General features: G+C 38.8%; 1 pseudogene; it reads right to left on the bottom strand.

Annotated features, from left to right (window-relative positions):
- Positions 1-4,753: 4,753 nt before the first annotated feature.
- On the bottom strand, positions 4,754-5,652 carry LOC112822087 (small ribosomal subunit protein eS4, X isoform-like; annotated as a pseudogene).
- Positions 5,653-11,415: the final 5,763 nt, after the last annotated feature.

Raw genomic sequence — 11,415 nt, 5'->3', positions numbered from 1 at the left:
CCCCACTGCTGGTGAGAGGGTGAAAAACGACTTTGTCAAAGGATTTATTCTGGATAAGCAAAACCCTTTCTTCTTCCCCTCCTTCCTCAAGAGGAAGATTAGACAATTAGATAGAACTAAAGATTCCACCATTGGGCAGATTGAGAAGGTAGCATTAATAGAACAAACGGCTACAGAGAGTCCCTGGTTCTCAAAAAGATTGAGTTCAGACCCAAAACATTCTTTAAAGAAAGAAATCAGTCTGAGTTTGTTCAGACTCAAGTGCTCCCATACCCTTAAAAATGCCTTGTCCATATTAATCTCTCATTAATAATAAATAACAAAGAAAATAAGTAAACTTTCTGAGGGGAAAACAAAACTTTCATTGCTCCCTTTCAAGGTACCCAGATAGGGTGTGAAAAGAGTTCTTGCAGATCTTACTAATCATAAAAGAAAAGACTGATGAACATTAAAAGTAAGAATTTCTATTCATCTAAAACTCTGAAATTAAAAAAAAAATTTCTGTTCATCAAATGACACCACAAAGAGAGAGAAAAAGACAAAAAGGCAAATCACGGGATGGTTGGGTGGCTCAGTCAGTTAAATGTCTGCCTTCAGCTCAGGTCATGATCCCAGGGTCCTGGGACTGAGTCCTGCATTGGGAGCCTGAGTCTCCCTCTGCCTGCTACTCCCCCTGCTTGTGCTTTCTCTCTCTCTCTCTGACAAATAAATAAATAAAATCTAGAAAAAAAAAAAGACAAATCACATTCTGGGAGAAGATATTTGCAAAACATGTAGTCAGCAAAAGGCTAGTATCCAGAATTTATAAAATACCCTCACAACTCAGTAAAAGGATAAATGATGAAATAAAAAGTAGGCAAGACACTTGAATGGATATTTCACTGAAAAGGATACACAAAGGACTAATAAACATATGAAAAGATATTCAACTTAATTAGGCATCATAAAAATGTAAACTAAAACCAAATGAGATACCATCACACACCTTTTGGAGGGCTAAAATTAAAAACACTGGTAATAACATGTGTTGGTAAGGATGAAGTGCAGATACATATACTTCTGCTAAGAACAAAAATTGTATAACCACTTTGGAATGCTCTTCGGTAGTATCGATTAGTATATTATCAATATAAGCATACTATATAACCTAACAAGCCTACTCCTAGATATATATCCAACATATATACACACATATGCATACCAAAAACCATGTATAAGTGTGTCTATAGCAGCATTATTAGTAATAACCCTAAACTCAAAACATCCCCAAAGCTTATAAAAAATAAAGTGAATTTAGAAATTGTGGTATGTTTATAACAGTATGGTTAAAATGGACTAATATGCTGAGAAAAAGAAAGCCCAACACAGACCAATAATTTTTTTTAGGACAACCCAATGGGAAAAAGTTATCTGTGGCATTACAAATTCGGATAATGATTGCTACAGTATGAGTGGATAGGAGAGAGGCTTCTGGGCTGCTGGTAATATTTTGTGACCTGGTGGTACTTATATGGAGTGCTTGTTTTGTGATAACTCAGCTAGCTATGTACTTATTTGTATTTTTTTCTGTATGTATAATGCACTTTAGTAAAAGTTTATTTTTAAGAAGTGCCTGGAAGTCCCCTGACCCTCAGTTGTTATTTAAGTAATCCCCCACACCTCTGCCATCCAATGTTCACTTGCCAAATATGGTTGTGTTTGCAGTGCTGACAGAACTACAGCAGGGGAGAGGATCCCTACATAGTTTGGCCTGAGGCTAGTTGGGACTCCTTGACCTTCAGGGGGAAGGTGATGGTTAGATGTCTAATTAACATCTATATTTGTAAACCTTAACATATATAAAGGGAAGTATGGCTTAATTATATCCCTAAATGAAAAGTCACACAAAGCCTTAGTAAAGACATGGATGTTGAATCTTCATAAAATGAAAATTGCTTGACAATGTTAAAATACATATCATTTTGTTGTGGCATGAAAAGTGTCACGGTTTCTCAGAACTAAGTAGATAAAGGATGTGTGTGATATCTGGGAAATAATTGGGCCCTGGTGGGAGTGCACTATGGACAAGGCAATCAGTCTGCTTCCTAAAATAATTCTCATGTCTCCAAGGTAACATCACATAATCAGTGTTGGTTTTTCCACAGCATGTTCAGCATAGCAAAAATATAAACAGATTGTTCTAGCTTACAGATGAGACATTTTAAAAGCTTAAATTGCTTTCTATTTATTTAGTTATGAAATTGTAAATCATTAGATAAAAAGACTGAATTCAGAAGCTACATATCACCTTCTGGGTCAAGTCATTCTGCTTAGCATGGAATGTGAGGTTCTCATGATCTGCTTCTTGCAAATTTCTCCATTTTCCCATCTTCACCTCTTCCCATTCCATCTTCTCTTGACCCATTTTAAACTCTAGTTGCTGCTAACTACTTTTAGTTCCTGAATATTTGCTCCTTCAAACTTCCAGAGTTTGTGCAACTCTCTTCACTAAAGAGCCCTTTCCTTAATTATCTGCCTAAAGAATTTCTATTCATCCTTCAAAAACTTCCTCAAAGATTAATCACTCTTTATTCTACCTGCAAACTGTTTCTGTTTCCATTGTTGATCTTATTTTTATCTTTCTCTCCTTTGATACTTAGAATTTCTAGAAGCTAGGGATTACATTTTATGCATCTCTATCCACTGCCTCCTGTTGTTCCAACATCTAGAGCACAGAAAATGCTAAAGAAATATTTACTGAATGGAAATAATGTACATTATTTTCTTTCATAAAGTTAAATACTTAAAAATATTATAATATCTGTGCTGCTGCTGATACACTAAGTTAGGTAATTTTTAACAAGTGCTTTAAAAAAATTATAAACTTGACCTGTAAATATATGACTAGCTGTCTATTCTGATGAAATAATCCAACAATGTGGGTATATACTGAAGTGCTAACATATTTACAGTATTATTTATAATTTAAAAAATGGAACTTAAGCAAAGAGCCTGACATTAAGGGAATAATTTAATCCCCCTAAATAATTGTGATACATATTTATAATGAAACATTGTGCTTTACAGTGTGTTTAATGACATGGAAAAATGCTTATAACATAATGTTATCCAAAAAAGTGAGATATCACAATGCATATGCACATATAATATCTTTTTAAAGATTTTATTTATTTATTTGAGATAGAGAGAGAACAAGCAGGGAGGAGCAGAGGGAAAGGGAGAAGCAGGCTCTCCGATGAGCAGGGAGCCCCATGAGGGACTCGATCTGAGGACCTGGGGATCATGACCTGAGCTGAAGGCAGACCCTTAACCGAATGAGCCACCCAAATGCCCCAATATAATATCATTTTAATGACATAAAAATGTTGTTCAAAGATTAAAGGGAAAATACACTGAAAAGATAGCAGTGGTACCTCTAAGTAAGGAAGATAAGAAAATTTTTTTCTGCTTCCACATACTTTCCTCAAGTGTCTAAATTCCTGTTATAATCTGGTTATCAGGAGAAAAACTGATACCCCCATAATGCTTTCTTATATATAAATTAAAAACACAAAACAAAACCCTTTTAAATGCAAGTAAACTCTGGATAGGGCATGCCTGATCATTCATAAAATTCTAAAACACAGAAAACATTTTTAAATCATTTTTTACTACTCTCCAGTGACTGGATAACTAGAACTGGTCACTAAAAGGTAGAGCATTTCCCGGAGAAGGGAAGAGCATGAATCATCAAATATTACTTAAGAATATGGAACCAGGTGGTGGGCCAAATCCTCTCATACATTTCCTTAGTTAACTGCCATGGAAATACTACAGAGCAGATAGTATTATCCACAAGTTGATGGTTTGTCCAAAATCAATCTAGTGTATTACAAAGTCAGATTTTGATCCCAGGACTATCTGCTAAAAAAAAAAGTCTTTTCATTCTATTGCAATTAAGTAACACTCTAAGCAAAATAAGAATTCACAGCCTGCCTTAATGAAAAGATACAAATTATTTGTAGTGAGTCATACAATTTACTAAAAGCTTTTTATTAAATAGATTAAGTTTGCTTCCTGAATCATAATTTACTCGAACTTTCCACCAAGGGAAACCCTACCAGACAAGGAATGCCTTGAAAGCAGGGACAGGTTACAAGTGTTGTTGAGTTTGTTGTCCTGAGCCCAGCCCTGGGGCAAAAGCAACTCAGTAAGAGCTTGATGAATTAAATTAATTAGATCATTAAGTAGGAACTTAAATCTTTTCAAGACCAAGTTACCCCGAATTTCAAATTAGGACAAACTAAATGAGATTTTACTGTGTTTCCTCACGCACACTTTCTTGAGCATGTTTTTTAACGTTGGCAGTGGGTTTTACTGTCAACAGATAAATCTCCCTTAAGATTTTAGTGCACTCATTAAAAAATCCTCTCTTTCAGGATCTATGAAAAATTTCAACATTTTATTTTAGCAGGAACGATTAAGGGCTATTGACTTTAGTCTCTTCTAGCAACACTTGTTCATTGATTTTTGTGGCCATTACTACAAGCATTATCTTGTCAGGGGCATGACGGAATGACCAAGAATTCAAAGAAACAATTCTAGATAAATGTGAGCTTTGAGAACTGCCCCTTTGAATCAGTTTTGGATTTTGTGCTGCTTTAGATGAAGATTATTGAAATTAAAGCAGAGTCAAAGGTAAGATTCGGTGGCAAATTCTCTTCAGAATCATTCCTTTCTTCATCTTTCTAGGAAAACAATTCTTTGAGGACTATTTCTTTTTTTTTTTTATCGTGCTGTATGACCTTTAATTAAGTATATATAATGTCTTCCAATCACGTCACCTCGGGACCATTTTACCTGCTGCTCTGTTTGGCAGCCAGTCTCTTGTCTCTCTCTTCAGCGATGGTGAGGCGGATACCCTTTCCCTGGGGAAGAGAAATCCACAGTTTGTTGCCTTTGCCAATAACAAAAATGTTGCAGAGTCGAGTGGCAAAGCTGTTGCCATTGGCATCTTTCACGTGAACCACATCAAACGAACCAGGATGTCTCTCTCTGTTGGTGATCACACCAATTCTTCCCAGGTTGGCACCCCCAGTCACCATACACAGATTACCAGTATCAAACTTGATGAAATCAGTAATCTTTCCAGTCTCCAAATCGATCTGAATGGTATCATTCACCTTGATGAGGGGATCAGGATGGCGGACGGTGCATGCATCATGAGTCACCAGATGAGGGATTCCTTTTGTCCCCACAAAGATCTTTCTCACTTTGCACAACTTATACTTGGCCTCCTCAGGTGTTATCCGATGAACAGCAAAGCGACCCTTGGTGTCATAGATCAGACGGAAATTCTCCCCAGTCTTGTCAATGCTGATGACATCCATAAAACCAGCAGGGTAGGTTATATCAGTTCGGACCTTGCCATCAATCTTAATAAAACGCTGCATACAGATCTTTACTTCATCTCCTGTTAGGGCATACTTAAGTCTGTTCCTTAGGAAAATGATGAGAGGGAGACATTCTCTCAACTTATGGGGACCAGTAGATGGGCGAGGAGCAAACACACCAGTTTATCCAGCATCCAATGCTTTGGAGCTGCTACACGCTTCAGATGCTTCTTGGGACGACGAGCCATGGCTGCGCTGGGAATGAAAAGAGACCCGTCTCCTTCCGGTACCCGAGCGAGGACTATTTCTTTTTCTTTTTTTTTTTTAAAGATTTTATTTATTTGACAGAGAGAGACACAGCGAGAGAGGGAACACAAGCAGGAAGAGTGGGAGAGGGAGAAGCAGGTTTCCTGCTGAGCAGGGAGCCCGATGCGGGGCTCGATCCCATGATCCTGAGATCATGACCTGAGCCAAAGGCAGACGCTTAACGACTGAGCCACCCAGGCGCCCCGCGAGGGCTATTTCTAAATGGGAAAGGGGAGAGAAACATGTTCTGAGCTCCCACTATGAACTAAGCACTCTATATACATTAATGTATTTGGAATCACAAAACTCCTATGTCGTAGGTATCCTTCTTCTCATGCTGCTGATGAAGAAACTGACTTAAATGTTAAAGCAAGGTCTCACAGCTAATAAAAGATTGAACAGGATTTTTGAGCTGTTTCTTTGCTCTCAGATATTCTCTGCCTCTCTCTGTGCCTGCTCTCTATTGGAAGGAACTACATTTCCCAGACCCCTTTGTTGTGGCTTCTGGATTATATTTGGCCAAGGGGTGGGAAAGTTGGGAGCTGGTGGAGACTGGGAGGCCACAGAAAACAAGACTGGGTAGTCCACCTTCTCCCAGCGGCTTTAGCCTTAGGGGTTGCTGCTTCCTGTTCTTGCTCATCTCTGAATTGCCCAACCGGACCCCTTCCCAAGAGCTTCTCAGCCTTTTCCTCAACTGAATAAACATTTTTTTTTTTTTGCATTAAAACTCTCTAGAAGGGAAGGAAAAAGGGAGGGAAAGGGGAAGGGAGGATGGGAAAGGAAAGGGGAGACGTGGATTGGTTTCTCTATTCCGGACTCATCTGACTGATACTCAAATTTGAGTCTACTTGATTCCTTTGCCTAGCTCTCTTTCTAGAGACTCACAACAGCACACTGCCAACAAAAAGGTGATAGTTTGTTTTTTTTAAGGATGAATGTGTGGTCACACATTAACATATGACAATAATTTCTGTCTCTGACTCTATTTTATATGTCCCCGATATCACTTTATGCATTTTTAATAGTTTTATGTACCTGAAAACTATTATTGACACAGCTATGTTGAAAAAACGTTTGTGTATAAGTTAGTTACTGCAGCATGGGCTGGATTCTGGCAGAGAAGCATATGAAGCACTAAAAGTATGCCACATAGCCGTGAATTTTAATGTTTTATTAAGACTCATTTCCCTTTGTCCACCAGTCCTATAATTTGTCATACTGTCACATTGCTGAACCTGAAGCTTTTGCTACATGTTGTAAACAAGACTCAACATTCATAACTATCTAACCCATAAGCAGTCTAAAACTATTTTTTCCAAGCTTTAGAATGCTTTCAGGCAAGTGAAGATATTCCTTTTCCTAAAACTTATGAAATATTATAACCAATTTGTTGAATGAGCTGGACTCAGGAAGGTGCCCATAAAAACCAACCTTAGTCTTCTTCTAACCACTCAACCTGGTTTTTCCCCCACTGTTCAGACGATACGTACTCAAGTCCCATAGCTTTTTCAGTCACTCCTATATCATACACAGATACTTCCTTTGCTTTTATATTAAAAAGCCCAATCTACTCCACCTTTAATAATCATAAAACCTTCTATTAATTAATTTAACAAACATGTAATGAACACCTATTTACCTGGTAGTATTCTAGATTCTGCAGTTATAGTAGTAAACACATCAAACATAAAAACTTACTCTCACGGGGTTTACATTCTGGTGGGTAAATAGACAATGCATATAAGTAAGCAAAACACAGAGTATGCTAGTGATAAGTACGAAGGGGGCTAAATTATAGATAGATTGATGAGAAGGGGATTTTCCAGTTTTTACTACCTCATACACAGCTGATAACGTTGCTTTCTATTCGCCTGAGAAAACTGAAGCAATCAGAAGAGAACTTCACACACTGCCACCACTACATCTACCCATGTGTCAACATCTATGCCCATATACTCTGCCTTTTGTCCTGTTGATTTGGAAGAACCACCTAGGCTCTTGAATAAATCCAACACCTCCACTTGTGCACCAGATCCAATCCACTCTTGCTTACACAAGAACATTGCTCCAGTTACTCTCCTCTCTCTTTCCTGTGTCACCAATTTTCTCTTGCTCAGTGGCATGTAAACATCTTAAATATCCTCTTGTAGTCCACTTTTGCCTCTGGTAACCACCCCATTTTCATGTAGATCCAAACTCCCCCCCTTGCCCATATTCTCTACCCTCTATAATTCTCTTGTTCTCTCTAGAGTTTGTTCAAATTGGGCTTTTACCCCTACCACTTCACTGAAATTGAAAGCTAAATAAATGGTTAGTTCTCAAAATTCATTTTGCATCCTCTTCACCACCATTTTACAAAGGCCAACAGTCCAACTCCTTGAAACGCATTCTTCACCTGGCTTCTAAGACACCACACTAGCCTGGTTTTCCTTCCACATCTCTGGAAGCATCTGCTCAGTCTCTGTTACTTCCTTCTTATCAACCCATCATCTAAACATTGGGAGGCCCCAGGTCTCAGTCTTTGACTCTCGCATTTCTTCTATTTATACTTATCCCCTTGTGATCGCATCTAGCCTCATGGCTTTTAATATCACTAGTGTCTTGAAGACTCCCAAATCTACACATCACCAGGCTTAAACTTATTTTATTTATTTTTGGGGAGTAAAAACGTTTTTCATTTTCACTTACATTTTCTCCAGATTTACTGAAACACAAGTGACAAAAAAGTTTGTATAAATTTAAGGTGTACACATGATGATCTGTTCTATGTATATATTGTGAAACAATTACCACAATAAAGTTAGTTAACACATCCATCATCTCGCATAGTTACCTTTATGTGTTGATGAGAACATTTAAGATTTGCTCTTGGTAAATTTCAAATATATAGTATAATATTATTATAGTCACTATACTGTACATTAGACCTCTACAACTTATTCATCTTATAACTAAGTTTGTACCTTTTGACTAACATCCCTCCATTGCCCCCAGCCCCCAGCCCCTAGTAACCACCACATTATTCTGTTTCTATGAGACTGACTTTTTCAGATTCTATATATAAGTGAGATCATACAGTATTTGTTGTTCTGTGTCTGGTTTCTTTCACTTACCATAATGCAAACGTTCACCCATGCTGTCTCATATAGCAAGATTTCCTCCTTTTTGTGGTTGAATAGTACTCAATTTCACATTTTCTCCATCCATTCATCTGTTGACAGACACTTAGATTGTTTCCATTATCTTGGTTATTGTGAATAATGCTGCAATAAAAAATAAACATGGGGTGCCAATATCTCATCAACATAATGATATTGTTTCCTTTGGCTATACATCCAGAAGTGGCATTGCTAAGTCATATGGTAGTTCTATTTTTAATTTTTTTTTTTTTTTAGGAAACTCCATATTGTTCTCTAAAGTTGCTAGACCAATTTACATTCCCAATAGTACACAAGGGGTCCCTTTGCTCCAAATCCTTGCCAACATTATCTCTTTTTTCTTTTGTTTTGTAAAAACCATTTTAACAGGTGTGAAGTGGTATCTCAATGGGGTTTTGATTAGTGATGATGACTAGTGATGTTAACCACTTCTTCATGTATCTGTTCACCATCCATATGTCCTTTTTGGAAAAATGTTTATTTAAGGAGGAGGAGCAAGAGGGCAGAGGAGTAGGAGACCTAAATTTCGTCTGGTCCCAGGAACTCAGCTAGATAGACACCTATGAACTCAACGGGAGATTGAAGAAAAGAATAGCAGCAACTCTCTGAACAGAAAAGCGACCACCTTCTGGAAGGTAAGATGTGCGGAGAAGTGAATCCGAGGTGATATTCCGGAAGATAGACGGCGGGGGAGGGGGCCTCCATCAGCCGCTACTGGCAAGTGATAGAGCAGTGGAGCACAAAATTGGAACTTTTAGAAGTCGGCTCCGCTGAGGAACGTCGCTCCAGTGGCTAAGTGGGAGGTGGAACCATCTCTGAGACAGTGTGGTCTCAGGACCCTCGGGGTCACAGAAAAACCAGGCATGCCTGAGTGAGGAAGAGCTCCCAGGTATTGGAGCGGGGAAGCCGGCTGTAGAGACGGAGCGGAGGAGTGGGCCCACAGCTCGGGGTTGCCATAAACCGTGATCCGAGGCACAGTCGGGCCACTGTTCTTCCAGCAGGGACCCAACAAGCGGCAGATGCGGGGAGACTCCCCTTCCTCCCCCAGAAGGAGCGGCAGGAGTGCACTACAGGGATCTGCTGGGTTTGGAGACTCCACATGGGGTCAGTGCCAGAGATGGAAACACTGGGTCACAGGCCGGGTGAGCACGGAGTGCGGCAGGAGACCGGGGAGACGGGAGTGATTGACTGCCTTTCTCTGGGGGCTCACTGAGGAGTGGGGACCCGAGTTTTCGGCTACTCGGGGCTGGAGATTGGGAGGCCGCCGTTTTCACTCTCGTCCTCTGAAGCTATATGGAAAGCTTGCAGGGAACAAAAGCTACTGAGAGCAAACCTGAGCAGGTTACTTAGCCTGGACCTGGCAAGGGCGGGGCAATTCTGCCTCCAGCAAAGACATTTGGGAACCAGGGCAACAGGCCCCTCCCCCAGAAGATCAGCAAGAACAGCCAGACCAAGACCAAGTTTACCAATCTATGAGAATGGCAGAATGCCAGCACTAGGGGAATACTGCACATAGAATTCATGGTTTTTTTTCTCCTGATTCCTTAGTCTTTCAAAGTTAATTTTTTTAATTTTCTTTTTTTCTTTTTCTTTTTCTATTTTTTAAAAATTTTTCTTTTTTCCTTTTTCAACCAACATCTTATCAATCCCTTTATTAAAAATCTTTTTTATTTTTCATTTTTAGAGTCATATTCTATAACTTCATTGTAGTTAACCTTATTTTGGTGCATATATATAAGTTGTTCTCACTTTAAAATTTTGGTACACAGATTCTTCTAACAGACCAAAATATACCCTAAATCTCTAGTGTATGGCTTTGTTCTAGTCTTATGCCTGATCACATTCACTCCCTTTTCTTTTTAATTTCTCTTTCTTTTTTCAACCTTCTTTTTTTTTATTTTTAAAGATTTTTGTTTATTTATTGAGACAGATAATGATAGAGAGAGAGCATGAGAGGGGGAGAGTCAGAGGGAGAAGCAAACTCCCTGCTGAGCTGGGAGCCCGATGTGGGACTCAATCCTGGGACTCCAGGACCATGACCTGAGCCGAAGGCATTCGCTTAAACAACTGAGCCACCCAGGCACCCTTCAACCAACTTCTTATCTTATCAATTCCTTTTATAATATCTTTTGTAATTTTCATCTTTACAGTCATATTATATCCCTTCATCCTACTTACCATTATATTTGTACCTATATAAGCTTTTCTTTCTTTAAAATTTTGGGAGGCAATGTCTTCTAACAGACCAAAATATGTCCAAAATCTAGTGTGTGGCACTGATCTATTCACCAGCCTGATCATATTTAATCATATTTTTTTTCCTCTTTCTTTCTTTCTTTTTTTCTTTTTTATTTCTTTCCCTTTCTTTCCCCCCAGTTTCAGGTCTCTTCTGATTTGTTTAGTGTATATTTTTCTGGGGTTGTTGTTACTCTGTTGGAATTTTGTTCTCTCATTCATCTATTCTCCTCTGGACAAAATGACAAGACAGAAAAACTCACCTCAACAAAAAAGAACAAGAGGGAGTACTGACTGCCTGGGACCTAATCAATACAGACATTAGTAAGATGTCAGAACTAGAG

This window comes from Callorhinus ursinus, unplaced genomic scaffold, assembly GCF_003265705.2.
Source record: "Callorhinus ursinus isolate GAN/ISIS: 27379988/994484 unplaced genomic scaffold, GSC_fseal_2.0 scaffold1, whole genome shotgun sequence".
In the NCBI taxonomy this organism is placed as follows: domain Eukaryota; kingdom Metazoa; phylum Chordata; class Mammalia; order Carnivora; family Otariidae; genus Callorhinus; species Callorhinus ursinus.
Note: the sequence above shows the minus strand (reverse complement) of the source record. Positions and strands in the feature narration are given on the sequence as shown.